This window comes from Lactuca virosa, chromosome 1, assembly GCF_052849685.1.
Source record: "Lactuca virosa cultivar CGN04683 chromosome 1, Lactuca_virosa_CGN04683_v6, whole genome shotgun sequence".
Taxonomy (NCBI): domain Eukaryota; kingdom Viridiplantae; phylum Streptophyta; class Magnoliopsida; order Asterales; family Asteraceae; genus Lactuca; species Lactuca virosa.
This window is the reverse complement of record NC_136426.1, coordinates 169477463-169494534: the sequence shown is the minus strand read 5'-3', so window position 1 is coordinate 169494534 and position 17072 is coordinate 169477463.

Below are 17072 nucleotides of genomic sequence, written 5' to 3'. Positions count from 1 at the left end.
TACTTTATAGACAGTTACTAAATTTTATTTTTATTATATATATATATATATATATATATATATATATATATATATATATATATATATATATATATATATATATATATATATATATATATATATATATATATATAGGGGTGTGCATAAAACCGCACAAACCGCCCGCACCACACCGCACCACACCGCATAATGCGGTTTTTAACGTTCGCGGTGCGGTTTATGGTTTGCAATTTTTGTAACAGCAATATGCGGTGCGGTTTGCAGTTTACAGTTATAAAACCACGGTTCAAACCGCACCGCACCAAATTTTATTATATATATATATATATATATATATATATATATATATATATATATATATATATATATATATATATATATATATATCTCTGACCGTTTAATGGATGATACCATGCACATTTACAACCATTTCTACAACCTTTCATACTGCCATCATATAACTTTTTCGCAAGTTTTTATATATTTTTAAATGTAGTTAAAATGTATCCTTCTTTGGAAGCATTCAGAATTATATCATTAATAATAATTAACAACCAATCAAAATTTAAATCTTTTTTATGAACCATTCAGAATTTAATCAATAATATATATGATCGATCAAAATTTTATACAACATGATTTTGTTTGTATACACAACAACTAATATTTGATCGATTACTTTTTGAATTATCAAACCACACTCAAACCGCTCGTACCACACCAAACCGCACCACGCCGCATAATGCGGTTTCCAACCTTCGCGGTGCGGTTTGCGGTTTAAGAAAATCTCAAACCGCACATGCGGTGCGGTCTGCGGTTTTGACGCTAAACCGCACCAGACCGCACCGCGTACACCCATATATATATATATATATATATATATATATATATATATATATATATATATATATATATATATATATATATATATATATATATATACACACACGACGGGACTTAAACTCCCGACTTCAATATAAAAAAACCCCTAATACCGTTGAGCTAAAACTCTTAATAACCAAAGAAATTTGCTAGCAGGCGAAAGAATTTTGTTATACTACAAAACGCCCCCAAATTGTGTTGTTATCAACATAAGACAAGTTCTTCACATTCAGCAATCGACTTTCGAATGCATTTACTTTCCTTGCTAACCGACAAGACATGTGAACGTTACTCTGTGGCATTACTTGCATATGATATCAGCAAGTATTCTTAACCTGACATCATCACCTTTATTCACATTAATAAATAATATTGGTATCCATTTTCTATTCAACACATAAAAGGGTTTTCCGTAGGACCATAAATTGCCGTCAACTCTAGATCATTGATTTTTTATCTACTTTCGGCATCCTTTAACTTTTTTGACATATAGTTGATCACCTTTTTTGAATAAATCAAGTCTTTGTGTCAAAGCATCGTTATAGATTACAAAGTTTTTCATTCTTTTTGTTGTAAGATGATCTAAAAAACAAGAAGTGAGAGAGAAGATGATGAATTTTATGTTTCTTCTTATTAATTTAGAAATGAAAAGAGACTACATGAATATATACAACGCAGACTTCAGCCAATGAATCTAACAAATTCTAAACTAACTTCTACTTTGAAAAAAATAAAAATATCCTTATAGCTAGTAACTACCAAAACGACTAAGTAACCGCAATTATCCTCCCCCCCCCCCCCCCCCCCCCTAATCTTGAGGGTATGAAATTAAGCATAGATTGGAAATAGCATGTGAATGTTGGCTTCCAAATGACGATTTTGTAAAAATGTATGTTTTCTAGTATATTAAGATATTAAACCATCTTGAAGCGTTTCTCGAACGAAGTTGTGGTTAAGCTCAATGTGCTTAGTATGCTCATGAAGAATATGGTTTCTTGCAATGTCTATAAACGCCATATTATCACACTTAAGCGGAATTGGAGTGATTTCTATAACATCAAGCTCTGCAATTAACCTACTCAACCATCTGCACACACTCTTCTCATTAAACAATATTTAGCTTCAGCTAATGAAATTGAAATTGTAGTATGTTTCTTTGATTTCCATGAAATATGATTACCACCAAAAGTAATGAAGAACCTACTAATAGATCTAACTCTCATTAGGCAAGCTGTGACATCCCCAAATTCACGGTAATTTTTAAAAATTTTATTTATGCTTATTTAAAAATCAGAATATTCATTTTAAAGAATAATATTGCGGAATTTGTTCCCAGAAAACATGATAAATATATTATCAAAACATTTCTGAAGAAAAGTAATTTGTTTATATTAAAACTTTGGGATGTCATCGTCAATACAGAAACATAAGCATAAACAGACCTTACATTCATCTACACTGGTGATTTACATCTCCTTTAATCTCTCAGTGTAATGTGTCTTCGTATCGATACCTGTGATACAAATAAACTGAGTAGGTCAGGTTAGGAAACCTGGTGAGTACATAGAGTTTTCAACCCACAATAATAAAGTTATTATGTTTCATCATCAAACAATTAACCCAATTACTCATCCCCAATATCTTCTTTATTGTCAAAGATCTACCCTAAGAATCATCTATTCTTCATTTATTTATTCTTAAGGTTTGTCCTAAGGAGTAGGCATGAAGTCCATCGCTGCCAATTGCACAGCTGCCAATGTTATCTATTAGGCACAACTGTCAATATTATCTTTTAGGCGCAACTGTCAGGATTATGATGTTCTCTATTAGGCGCAGCTGCCGATATTATCGTTTAGGAGCAGTTAGGATGCTTAGAGTACATCGTAGTTCAAAAACATCTATAGGTTGTGGCGTAGCTGCCAATGTTCATCTATATCATCTTTCATCTCTCATCATTTATCTACCCATCTTTACCCAATATTTTTATAGGTATAAAATACATATATAGTTTAAATCAAATAAAACATGTATATTCGGTTCATCCAGCATAGATACTAAGAATACAGATAATATACACACATAGCACGCAATTTATATTAAATACTTCATATCTATGTGTAAGATGAAAGTAACTATGCACTCACTTGTTAAAGTGATGATTCCAAACTCGGGCAGCGCTTCGCTTCTAACAATTCTATTTTCCTTCGACGAAACCTAGTATCATTACCGCTAGATTTTAGTCTAATATTTATAGAGACTATTTACGAACGATATTGTTTTATAAGTGTTAAACAATACTTTTCAACCACTATGTACAGACAGGGGTCAGACATGAAACACCGGAGGGCAGGACCATTTTGGCATTATAGCACTTTTGAAATCCAACAACAACCTATGCGGCCCTTCAAACCAGATTCCCCGTACCGCGAGTAGTGATGAATCCAAACTCAGGCAGCGCTTCGCTTCTAACAATTCTATTTTCCTTCTACGAAACCTAGTATCATTACCGCTAGATTTTATTCTAATATTTATAGAGACTATTTACGAACGATATTGTTTTATAAGTGTTAAACAATACTTTTCAACCACTATGTACAGACAGGGGTCAGACATGAAACACCGGAGGGCAGGACCATTTTGACATTATAGCACTTTTGAAATCCAACAACAACCTATGCGGCCCTTCAAACCAGATTCCCCGTACCGCGAGTAGTTAAAATATATTATAATAACACTTTGTATATTATATATATATATATATATATATATATATATATATATATATATATATATATATATATTGTTTATAAGTTCATAATAACGATATTGAACTTAAACATAAGCTATATACTTAAAGTAGGGTAAGCATAATTCACTTACTAGGAGGTTTGGCTAGGAACCGGGCTCTGCAGGGGCATGACTTCCGAGCCGAAAGCTCTTCTTATCGGAGCCTTTTGGCGCTCCGGAACTCACCTCTTAGCACTTGGGAAGTACTAAGGGAATGGGAGGGGCTAAGAGGGGTGTTTGAGAGAGAAAGAATGGAAAAGGTGTGAGTTTTTGGGGTGATATGCGCCTTTATTTATAGGCTGAGTCCGGTTCGAACGTGGGGCGTTCCCTTGTTGAACTCCGGGTGCTCGTGGCCAGGTGTCATCATCTGGTGCCAAGCCGTGGTGAGGAAGCAGTGGCTCAGATCGCGCCACGTGTGGCTCGTTGGTTACTCCAAAAACTAATTATCTTCTAAAATCCATAACTTTTGCATACGAGCTCCGTTTTTGACGTTCTTTATATCCACACATAGGTATCGACGGGATCTATAACTTTCATTTAGACTCCGTCGGCTAATTTTGAATTTATTTGTAAAGTTATATTTTAACAGACTTAGACAGTTAAAATCCGTTAAAATTTCATAACTTTTTCATCCGACGTCCGTTTTCGACTGTCTTTATATTGTTGAGCTCCTATTAATGAGATCTTGTAACGCCCGCAGATCCGGGCTAGTCAATTTAGAGATAATAGGGGTAGAAAATGACTTTTCGAGAAAAGATTATTTAGAGTAAATAATCTTAACCAAGTTTTAGAATATGTCTCAAGGGTTCCGTACATATAAAGAACGCCGAAATCCGAGTTATAACGAAGAAGTTATGGCCCGTCGAAGATTTACGGCAAAACCGGCACGGCACCGGGAGACGTAAATAGTGAATTTACGATAGAGGACTTTTTAGCCTTAGTGATCTAAACAAAATTTGTAGTATACGTTAAACCGAGAACATACAAAAAAAGAACGCCCAAATCTGACTTCGTATGAAAAACTTATGAATTTTCTAAGATTTGGCATAGCAGTGCACGGCCCGAAACTCGAATTTTAGTTTGAGCGGTTTTTGGCCTACGCGACCTAAATGAGAGTTTAAGATCTCATTAATAGGAACTCAACGATAAAAAGACAGACGAAAACGGAGTCCGTATGAAGGAGTTACGAATTCTTCGCGGTCATTTAACAGTCTAATCTCCTCCTACTGTTAAATTTAAGATCGGTCGAGAATTAGCCGACGGAGTCAAAATGAAAGTTGTAGATCTTGTTTTTACCTACGCGTGGAAAAAAAGAACGTCGAAAACGGAGGTCGTATGCGAAAGTTACGGGGTTTAGAAGTCGGCAGGGTGCTGCTGCAAAAGGGGTGACGTGGCTGAATATGGGTCAAGGCTTTCTCCCCAAGAAAAGCCATCAGGTGATGACACGTGGCACCGACTCGGCGAGTCCATGAACCGACTCGGCGAGTCTATCAGAAATTTAGCCTATAAATAGAGGTGCCGGGTTCCATTCATTCTCATACCTTTCCCCACTTCTTTCTCTCTCTAAACTCTCTCTCTAAGCCTCCCTAACCCCCCAAAGCCTAGGGTAACTCCCTAGCACGAGGCGGAAGCCCCAGAGCGCCCGACGACTCTGAGAAAAGAGCCTTTCGGCTCGGGAACGCTGCTCCAGCGAAGCCCGGTTTTGCGAAAAACCCGTTGTAAGTGAGCTATGCCTACTCTATCTATAGTATAACTTATGTTTTAATATAGTAACATTATTAGGACATTAAAATAATTATTTGGGCTATTATTATGAGTTATATAAGAGTGTTTCTTAACGCTTATATAATAGTAATAATAGCTAGACTATTAATTAGTCGCGGTTAACGTTAGACTAAACCCTAGTGGTATTGATACTAGGTTTTGTCAAAGGAAAATTGTTTTGGGATAACGAAGTGCTGTCCGAGTACCGAGTCACCACCTAATCAGGTGAGTGCATAGTTACTTTCATCTTACACATAGATATGAAGTATTTAATATAAATTACGTGCTATGTGTGCATATTATCTGTATACTTGCTATTTATGCTGGATGAACGTTTTTATACATGTTTTAACTAATTTAAACCGTATACGTATTTTATATCTACAAAATGTGTTGGGTAAAACATGGGTAGATGAAATAGTTGTTGTGTGATAACACGATGAAAGACATCAATGTTGACAGTGATCCAGTCATCTAGTGGAATACAGATGATGACCACAGACGATACTAGACAGTCCAGTGGAACACTAGCAGGCTCGTAACCTGTAGGTGTTTTTGAACTAGGTGCTCATTAGGTATTTTTGAACTGAGTGTGTTCACTAGGTATTTTTGAACTGAGTGTGTTCATTATGTATTTTTGAACTGAGTGTGTTCACTAGGTATTTTTGAACTGAGTGTGTTCACTATATATTTTTGAACTGAGTGTGTTCACTAGGTATTTTTGAACTAAGTGTTTACCAGATGCTTTGGACTATGTGTTCCCCAGTTGTAGTCTATAAACCTTGGCAACAATGGACTTCGTACCTATTCCTTAGGATAATCCTTAAGAATAGCTGATTCTTAGGGTAGATCCTTAAGAGTAAAGAAGATAATGAGGATGGGTAATTGGGTTGATTAATTGTTTGAAGATTAAACATAATAATTATATTATTGTGGGTTGAAAACCCTATGTACTCACCAAGTTTCCCAACCTGAACCACTCAATCTTATTTGTATCACATGTGTCGATATGAAGCTACTTTACACTGAGAGATTTAAAAGAGATGTAGATCACTAGTGTAAATAATGTAAGTTCTGTTTATGCTTATGTTTCTGTATTGACAATGACATCCCAATGTTTTGAAAATGAATAAAAATACATTTCCTCGGAAATGCTTTGATAACGTATTTATCATGTTTTCTGGGAACAAATTCCGCAACATTTTTGTTAAAAGAAGTACTCTGATTTTTATAAAGCATAAACAAAATCGGTCTTTTCTGGCCGTGAAAATGGGGATGTCACAGATCTTCAATTCTCATTTAGGTTGTGTCGGCTAACAATCAATCGATCTAAAATTTGATTTTTGGGTTGTGCACTGTTATGCTAAATCTTAGAAAAATCATAACTTCCTCATACGAAGTCAGATTTGGGCGTTATTATTACGCACACTCTCGGTTTAACGTATACTACGACTTTCGTTTAGATCGCTAAGGATAAAAAAGTAATTTATCAAAAATTCACTTTTTACGTTACGCGGTGCCGTGCCGGTTTAGCCGTAAAACTTCGACAAGTCATAACTTCTTCGTTATAACTCGGATTTTGGCGTTCTTTATATGTAGGAAACCCTTGGCAAATATACTATCGCTTGGTTAAGATTATTTATTCTAAACAATCTTCTATCAAAAAGTCATTTTGACGCTTATTGTCTCTAAATTGACTAGCCCGAATCTGCGAGCGTTACAATTATCTCCCCCTTAGGATGATTACGTCCCAGAATCATCAACGAAAAGGGCTTATATAATGACTCTATACGTTATCTTTTCATCCTAGGTAATAACCGTAACTCTTATGTGTTTTTTAACGAGTTTCTAACTCTTGGACTTCTTGACTATTGGCGGTGTTCAATCTTGCACCCGTTCTTTATCATATGTTGGACATTCAATTGTAACCTTTGAGCTACAAAATCAATCCTTATTGGAGACTCCTTCTTCTTCTTAACAGACTTAAGATAAGTTCTTTCCTTCGATTATCATAATAGACCGATGGGTCATGTTCTGACTTCTTGTCGTATGATGTAATGCTTAGACTCAGGTCTTTTAGAGTCAAATTCAAGAATGGAATATACCTTCCTTCATGTTCTAATGTGATATAATCACATTCTAGCCTGTAGCACTTCTATCTAAAGCTCTTACTTTAACAACGATCGCGATACTTCTATTGTTCGCTTCGATTATCTTTCACTTTAATCGTCTGGCTTAAGTCGGATACTACATCGAAGTTGATTCTCTGAACCATGTAACATACTTATCTTAGTCGGACTCGATTTGATATGGCCACTAGGGTCGGAATAACAATCATCTTCTTAGTGATTTCCGAAACAATGGTAACGACAGACATGAACAAAACAAAATGAATTACTAGTGCCTTGGTACCCATGTGACTTTCCCTGATCCAAGTGTGAGTCCTGTGCTTCCGGTAGTATAGGCCTCTACTACCTTTCACACCTACTCATACTCGTCCCAAGTATTGTCTCGCAATTCTCCAAGTCACCATACAAGAATTTCACATAGTCATTTAACACATCGTATAACATAACTAAGGTTTATAATATTTCTTGAAACGATTACATAGGTATTCAAGTTCACCCTATACTATGCCTCTTATAATAGGCTACACCATATGATACCATTTATATGGCTACTTTATTGATCCTTACTCCTAATCCCTTGCGTCCTTGCCTGCTTCATTAAGGATCATCTGGAATGCTCTTGCATTTGGCTTTGGCGGTACGTTTGGCTTTGTATCTCCTTCCCTCTTTGGGTAGTCTTCCTTGAAGTGTCCTTCTTCATTACATCCGTAACACACCCTTTTGTTGAATGTACACTCATTGGTGTAATGCCCGGTATTCCCACATTTGAAACAAGTCACCTCCTCGCCACATTTTCTAGAGTGTTTCTTTTTCTCTGCTCACACCATTTTGCTTCACCTCATCCTCCTCCTTCTCCAGGCTTTGAGAACATGTTGTTCTTGTTGGACTTTGAAGATCCTTCGAATTTCCTCTTCTCGCCAACTTCAACCTTGTTGGTGGTTCTACCTTTGATCATTTGTTCAACAGACTTAGAAACCCAAATGGTTGCCTCAAGAGTAGTTGCATGGCGTACTGGCACAGTGTACTCCCACGGTAGTCCCTTCGCATACTTATCGATTTTTGTTAGCTCATCAGGGACAATGCGCAATGCAAACTCCATCTTGTCTGTGTAGGAACTGGTATACTCATCAATGGACATGTTTCTCTTTTTCAACGTCAGAAACTGAATCTCTAGCACTTGCATGTTTTAGGCTGAGCAGAACTTGCGTTTAAAGTGTACCAAGAATTCTGCCCATGTCAGTTGTAGTGGATCCTTGGGGCTGATGATATTTCCCAAACTGTTCCACCAACGAACAACACTACCCCTAAACTGACGCATAACATAAGTGGTTTGTAGCTTGCCCTTGCAACCACATGTTTTGAAATCTAGCTCCATCTCAGAGATCCAGTCCATAACTCTGATTGGATCTTCTTTCCCAGTAAAAGTTGATGGGTTTCAAGTTGTAAAGTCTTTATACTTGCATCCATTCCTTTCAATTCCTTCGTTTTGGTTATTTCTTCTAATCATTGATGGTTCAGCTTGACTAACGATTCTATGTAGTTTCCTTCTTCTGATTGTCCTTTATTCAGCTCAGGTTGCACAATGGGTATAGTAGGTTCATCCCTATTAAGCAACATTTTCCTCATCTCCTCCCTTTGTTCGGCCATCATAGCCCAAATCATTAGGGATGAGCAGCGGAAGCGGGTATCTGCTTTCGGAACCGGAACTGCCTCGGAACTGCCGGTTTTGGAACTGGAACTGCCTTAAGGGTTCCGGTTCCGGTTCCTAAAGTTTCAGAACCGCCTTAAGCGGTTCCGGTTCCAATTCTCATTTTCACAAAACCGATACCCGCTGGATACCCGCCGGTTTCGGTTCCAATACCGGGTACCCGGAACCGGCGGTTAACCGGAACCGGTACCGACGGGTACCCACCTTTTTCTAAAAAAATATATATATAGTTTTTATATTTTTGTGACTTTGTTAAAAAAAATAGGGTAAAGAACTTTTGCTTGACCTTAGTCATTTTTAGGGTTTGTGTGATTCATTCTTAAAAAAAAAAAAAACGCCGACACAATCTCTTCTTCTCGCCACTCTCTCCTCTCAAACTAGTTGTCGTCGCTCACATTATTGGTTAACTAGAAATACCACCGCTATCATCCGCCGGTCTTCCTAACATCAAACGTCGTTCGCCTGCGTTCGTCTGTGTTCTTCTGTGTTTGCTTTGATTGTTCAAGTTATTCATCTTGGAAGCCCAACACCTCGAGCTTCAACTACAAGAACAAAGATAATCAATCGCTGCTCTTGATGAAGCCCTAGCGTCTGACCCCCAAAATACCGAAATCCTTGAGGTATTATACACAATCGCCCTGATTTTAACATTCTTACCAGTTTATGTTTCTTTTACGAAGTTTATATCTTTTGATTTAGCGCGAGCCGTTGCTGAGGCTACTGAATGTTATAAATTGGCATGGAACTGGTGATGCTATAATGATAGGAGCTCACACCTTAAGAATTCGAGGTTGTGAGTTTAACTACGAGGGGAATATGATGATATGTTTAGTCGTTTAGATGGTTTCATCAACATAGTGAATTTGTTTCATTTCATCCTTAGAATCTTACAATAGAACTTGGAGGATGACAATTAACTGCATACCCCATCAAAAAATCGTCTATCCGTTAACAATTCTGTAGAACCCTATTCGTTTATATTGTTTCTTGTTTATTCATCATTCTTCTCAACAAAGTCTTGAGCAATTACCACTTGTATGAATAGATACAAGTTGTATCATTTCACAGTTGGATAAGTCATGGGGATGTCAAGATTAATCATTTTGATTTTGTTAATCAGGTTCATGCAGAGCTTCTTCAAGCTATCAAAGATGCATAAGAAGTGCTGTTTGTCCTGAAATGAGCTAGATTGTTACAAGAAGTTGACTTTTTACAAAAGACAAAAGAAGGTGATAAAGGGTTAAATCAAAATCCTCTTGACTCTAAACATAAAGAAGTGGAAGCTCATGATACAAGCAGTAATTTTAGATCGTTTCAGTTGTTTTTGTGTAGAAAATTTCAAGATTCAAAGTCTTTAAAGGCCTTCATTTTCATTGTTTTTCATATGTCAGATACAAGGACTCAGGTGTAAGGGAAATCCATTGGCTTTTGATGTTACAACTGCTTGTAGTGGATTTATATTGGGTCTAGTTTCAGCTTCTTGTTATATCTGAGGTCATTTTCCGTTTTTTTAATTAAGTTAAATATGGTCAATGTTTTCCAAATGAATGGTAAAGAGGTGTTGAAGTTTGGGTGTCTGTATCAGAAGTTACATAGGTGGATTGGACTTGCCCAATTTTCCCTTATACATGTTCTTATCAATTTATCATTCCAATATTCTGATTTGTTAAACGTGTAGACCCTGAGATTCTTCAGTTGTCACATGAAGGGCATTTTAGATTCTCTTGTCGTTGATGAAGGGCATTTTAGTAAATTATCAAGAATTCAACCAATTTCTTAAAACTATTTCCAATCCATTGTTGCAATGTTTCTTTAAACTGAATTTTGACTTCGGATTTGAGATAATATTTATTATTCTAATTTGACTTTTTATGCTTAATTTCATTTCAGAAATTAGTTGCAATATGGAAGATCTCTTACGAGGGAATACGTAATTGTTGTTGCTGTTTGCTGTTTTTGTTGCTGTTGATTGTTGCTGTTGCTGTTTTTCGATGTTACTGTTTTTGGTATTATGTGTTGATGCTGCTGTTGTTGATTGGTGTTGCTGTTAATATTGTTGTTTTTGCTGTTTTTGTTGTTGCTGTTTTTGCTTTTATCAATTACAATTTCAGTCTCCTGTTGCTATTTTATAGTTTGTTGTTGGTTCCTGCCATTGTGTTATTTAAAAGTGGGAAATGTTTTTAATAGCTTCTTATTTAAAAGATCAACCTTTTGTAAATGTTTTGGTTTTATATCTTGTACTTATATTGTTTGTATAGGTTAATTTACATAATTTACATAGTATGTATAAAATAACAAGTTTTAATTCTCTAGAAGTCGGGTACCCGGAACCGGAACCGGTTCCGGCGGTTCCTGGAGCGGTTCCAATTTTCTAGGAACCGGTGTAGGCGGTTCCGGTTCCAATACCAAAAACTTAAGAACCGCCGGTTCCGGGAGCGGTTCCGGTTCCAACAAAAATAGGCGGTTACCCGGTTATGCTCATCCCTACAAATCATCGCTTGGACTCCTGCCATCGTGATTGGCTCGGGTGCAGCTGCTACCTCTGGTGCACGCTCACTCATAGGCCGCTGATTAGCATTAGCATTTCCATTAGCGTTTCCGAATCCGCTTCGAGTTCTCACCATGTCGATATATACACCAAATCAGACGTTCGGTGTGCAGTGACGAGAATTAAGATAGGGAAAGTTTTATTTATGATAGACGTATAAATATCCTTATCACTCCGAAAAGTTACATGCCAGTTCAAATACCATAATTAAATGTTTAGAAATCTGAACACATAAAATTTCCAGATCCGGTCGGAAACATACCATAGATTGGATCAAATAATGGCATGTTAAAGCATCATAAACCATTTAGCACATAAAAGCAATTTAGGCATCTTTCCTAAAATAAGCCAGTGCTTGTGTCTATTCAGGCATACATCCTAAATATAGAATACACTCATCACACAATTATCGCTTAGCATTCTAAGTTTAAGTCTAGAAATTTTCTAAATATCCTAGTTCACTTAAACTAATGCTTTGATACCAACTATGACATCCCCAAATTCACGGTCATTTTTAAAAATTTTATTTATGCTTATTTAAAAATCAGAGTATTCGTTTTAAAGAATAATATTGCGGAATTTGTTCCCAAAAAACATGATAAATATATTATCAAAGCATTTCTGAAGAAATGTAATTTGTTTATATTAAAATTTTGGGATGTCATCGTTAATACAGAAACATAAGCATAAATAGACATTGCATTCATCTACACTAGTGATTTACATCACCTTTAAATTTCTCATTGTAATGTGTTTTCGTATCGATACCTGTGATACAAATAAACTGAGTGGGTCAGGTTGGGAAACCTGGTGAGTACATAGGGTTTTCAACCCACAATAATAAAGTTATTATGTTTCATCATCAAACAATTAACCAAATTACTCATCCCCAATATCTTCTTTATTCTCAAGGATCTACCCTAAGAATCATCTATTCTTCATTTATTCATTCCTAAGGATTGTCCTAAGGAATAGGCACAAATTCCATCGTTGCCAATGGCACAACTGCCACTGTTATCTATTAGGCATAGCTGCCAATATTATCTTTTAGGCGCAGCTGCCAGGATTATGATGTTCCCTATTAGGTGCAGCTGCCGATATTATCCTTTAGGCACAGCTGTTGGATTAGGTGTCTAATCCCATAACTATAATTGGTATAAACTTGAATTGATAGTAGCACAGTCCTTTTGAGTTGCCTTTAAACCTAGCAATTGAATATGATGACTGTTAGAGAGAGAAGAATGATTTATTAATTTATTACTTGGTTAATAAATTAATTAGAAATAAAAATAAATGATTTATTAATGTATTATGGAAATTATATATTAATTAGAAATCATATTGTTTAATTAATATTTAATTAGAAATTAATTTGGAATTAATTTTGGGGTTAAAGGAATTAGTTAAAAGTGTAGGGACTAAATGTGACAATGTGTAATAGTTGAGCATTGGGAAATTCTAGAACCTCCCTAAAGAGAGGGGAACAAATTCTAGATGATCTATAGGGTTTCTTGGGCTCTAAGGGTGCCTTGGATACCTTAGGGAGGAAGTTAAGGGATTAGGGTTATCTTAGAGATACCTGCCTTATCTAATACCTTCCTAACACCTATATAAACCTTCCTTAGGGTTGAATTTCGAGGATACCTCATTTTTAAGTGCCTTGGCCTAAATTCTTCTCTATTCCCTCTCTCTCTATAGTTTCCTTGGTTGCTAGGTTTGTTTGTGAACCATTAGAGGCGCGACACTTGTGGCTCCTAGGGTTTCTAGTTTACAATAACAATCTTAGAGGTATGTATCCTAAAATTAAATGTGCCTTCTAGGGTTTCTAGTTTTGGTGTCCAATGCTTGTATGTCTAATAGAGAAAACATAGATCCAACTAATTAGGGTTGCATGCACACATAGGAATTGTTTGCTATGCTCAAAACCCATCAGTGGTATCAGATCTGAGCTTTTGGTTTTTGTTTTTTATTGGATTTGATGCAGTTGATTAAATTTGACAAAATTAGGGTTTATGGCAATTAAACCCTAGGCCTTAGATTTTTTGCAAATTAGGGTTTCATAACCTTGTTTTTCGAAAATTGCTAAGGGTTTTTAAACCCTTTCCTTTGGCCTCCTAATTTTTTAGATCTAGGGTTTCCTAAGCCTAGGTTTTTTGAAAATAAGGCAAGGATTGAAAGCCTTGCCTTCCCCCCCCCCCCCACCCCCAAGTAAGGATTTCGAATTTTAGGGTTTCTGGGTGGGTTGTTATTTTTGGTAATTATCTTGTTAATTGTTTACTTAGATAATTATAGATTTTGATATATCCCTCCCAAATTTTCGAAATCTAGGGGTAAGGAATTTGGTTAAATTAATTTGTTTAATTTAATGGATAATCCTTAATTGATTTAATAAATTAATTAAAGGTTTAATTAATAGATCATTATTAAATCAAAGTTTTTGAATTTTAAAATTTAAACTAAAATTGGTATTTAATTTTAGAAATTTTTATAGATTTTAAAAACTCTAGTATTTTAAAAGGTTTAAAGTACATCCTTATGGATGTTATTAATAATTTAATTAAGTGATTAATTAAAAGATAATTAATAAATCCATAAAAAGTTTAAATTTAATTAAATTAAAAGTTTAATTTATTAAAAGACTAAACCCTTGATATTTTAAAAACGTTTTAAAATACATCCTTCTATTATATGTAGCATTAAAGGTCTAATATATATATATATATATATATATATATATATATATATATATATATATATATATATATATATATATATATATATATATATATATATATATAACATCCCAAAAACCATGACAATTCTTTTTTTTGTTTTTCATTTTTATAAAGCATTTCCACAAAAACATAGATAGTAAACCATTCTCTTTAAAACAAATCCATAGAATCGCAGTGCAAATGTAGGCTAAAGCTTAGGGAGTTATCCCAAAATACCCAACACTAGGTCCATAGTCATCTGACTGGATTACCCTCGGATCCATAATTATCAGACTGGATTACCCCCGACCCACAGTCATCGGACTGGATTACCACGCCCCACAGGCAGCAAACTGGATTGCCCCGACCAATAGTCATCAAACTGGATTGCCCCGAGTTGGTTGGATTACAACATAGAATAGTAAAGCCTAAACCTAACTGCACTCTGTCGAAAAAAACCCAAAAATTGGTACCGTCGGAGATGGATAACGGATTATAACATAGTTTAATGGGGGAATCATTCTCAACCACACATTTATTTTGCCGCAAAACACTTAGGCGTACCGTCGGAAATGGATAACGGATAAACATGTGTTTTCCAACCAAAAATTGGTAGGAACCGCAAGGACTATTCTCCACTAATCATTTCGTCAAGGGCACAAACGTCAAACTCATTTACTTGGTCGTGACGCGTTCGCACGCGACGCACGTGCATGAAACGTAATACGGACTCGAACGTCCATGGAACATCATTTAAATGAGTTTTCCTCTTCTTTTTCAATTTTTTTTTCGTTTTTTTTTCTGTAAAAAAAATTCAAATTTTTTTTTCTTAAATAGATATATGCTCGGTTTTAAAGATTTTATATTTTTTTTATGTTTTTTTTAATTATTATTTTTATTTTTTTTGTTTTTTTTTTGTTTTTTTAATATCTTTACTACATACTTGAAGATAGTAGTTTTTTTTTTGTTTTTTTTGTTTATTATTTTTTTATTTTTTAAACTAAATATCGGTTTGAGTTTTTAATGTTTAACAATTATAAAAATTTAAATAAGAAGAATATTAAGGATCATAATATTTTCATTCAAATTTTTTTTGAATCATATTATTTTTGGATCATAAAATTTTGAATCATAGTATTTTGAATCATAACGATATTATGAATCATCCATTTTTGGATCATATTAATTTGGATCATTTTAAATTGTATTATAGTATATTGAATTAAATAAAGTTTTTGTTCAATACAACATTTGGATCATTATAATTTTTGAGTTATTTAATTTTGAATCATAAAAAATATAATAATTAAGGATCATTAAATATTTGAATTAAAATATTTTTAGATCATAACTAGTTAACGATCATAAACATATTGAATTATAATATTTTTGAATCATAGATATTTTGAATCGTCTGTATTTACATCATATTATGTTCAACATTTTTTTAAAAACTTTTAATCTTTTTAAATCAAGTTTGGTATCTAAAACATCTAATTTTTAAAAAATTCATTTTACAAAGTCATTAGAATACTGAGTAGAAGTATTCCTTAAATTTTTATAATTTTTGGAGAATTTTTTTAGGTTTTGTTATAAATATAAAAAATAATTTTTTTTTTCAAATTTTCATGATTTTGCTCATTTTGTAGAGAATTAAATTTTAAGAACTTTGGTTTTTTCAGATTTTTTTTATCAAAGAAAAAAAAAGTTATGACCGAAAAACTTAGCGAGTGGAAAAATAATCCATCAGCCAATAAGGACTGGACACTTGTCATGCTGGGTGGGGGCACGTGTCAACTCCTGGAGAGGCCACGTGGCCGAATTTTCCTTTTCTTTTTTCTTTTTGCTTTTTGTCACTTGTACCTTAAAAGAATTAATCTTCTGTGGAAATTATCAAAATCTCGCAATTAATTACGAAAATGTCATATCATCTCGCGAAATTTTAACGATAAATAAAATCAAATCATGGCCATTTTTTTTAATCTTAAGGCCAAAAATTGTCCTCGCGGTTCCTACAATTTTTTGAGTTTATACTTGATTCTATATATATATATATATATATATATATATATATATATATATATATATATATATATATATAACACCTACATGTATTTATATTGATCATGTATTAGAGTAACCCCACTTAGAGAAGTACTTCATGGAAAATTTGTTATGAGTAATACCAATGTTTTAAAAACCGGTTTTTTAGTTGAATCGGTATGGTGACCGGTTCTCGGTTCAACCGGTTCGACCGCCAGGTCAACCGGTTTCTATAATTTTTATCTTTCTTTCTATTTTCCTATACAAAATCCATATATAAATTATGACTTTGATGTTTTCAAGTTCAAACATTAAAAATAGACATAAAAAGAAGTTGTAGATCAATCCAAATACATTAAATAACACATAATCATAAGTTTTAGTGTTTTACATTGATCCATATACGTAAAAAAGAAAATAAACTATAATACCAAAACAGAATATAGTTTTAGATGAATACAAACACATCAAAAGCCTTTAAAACATTATCATATGTT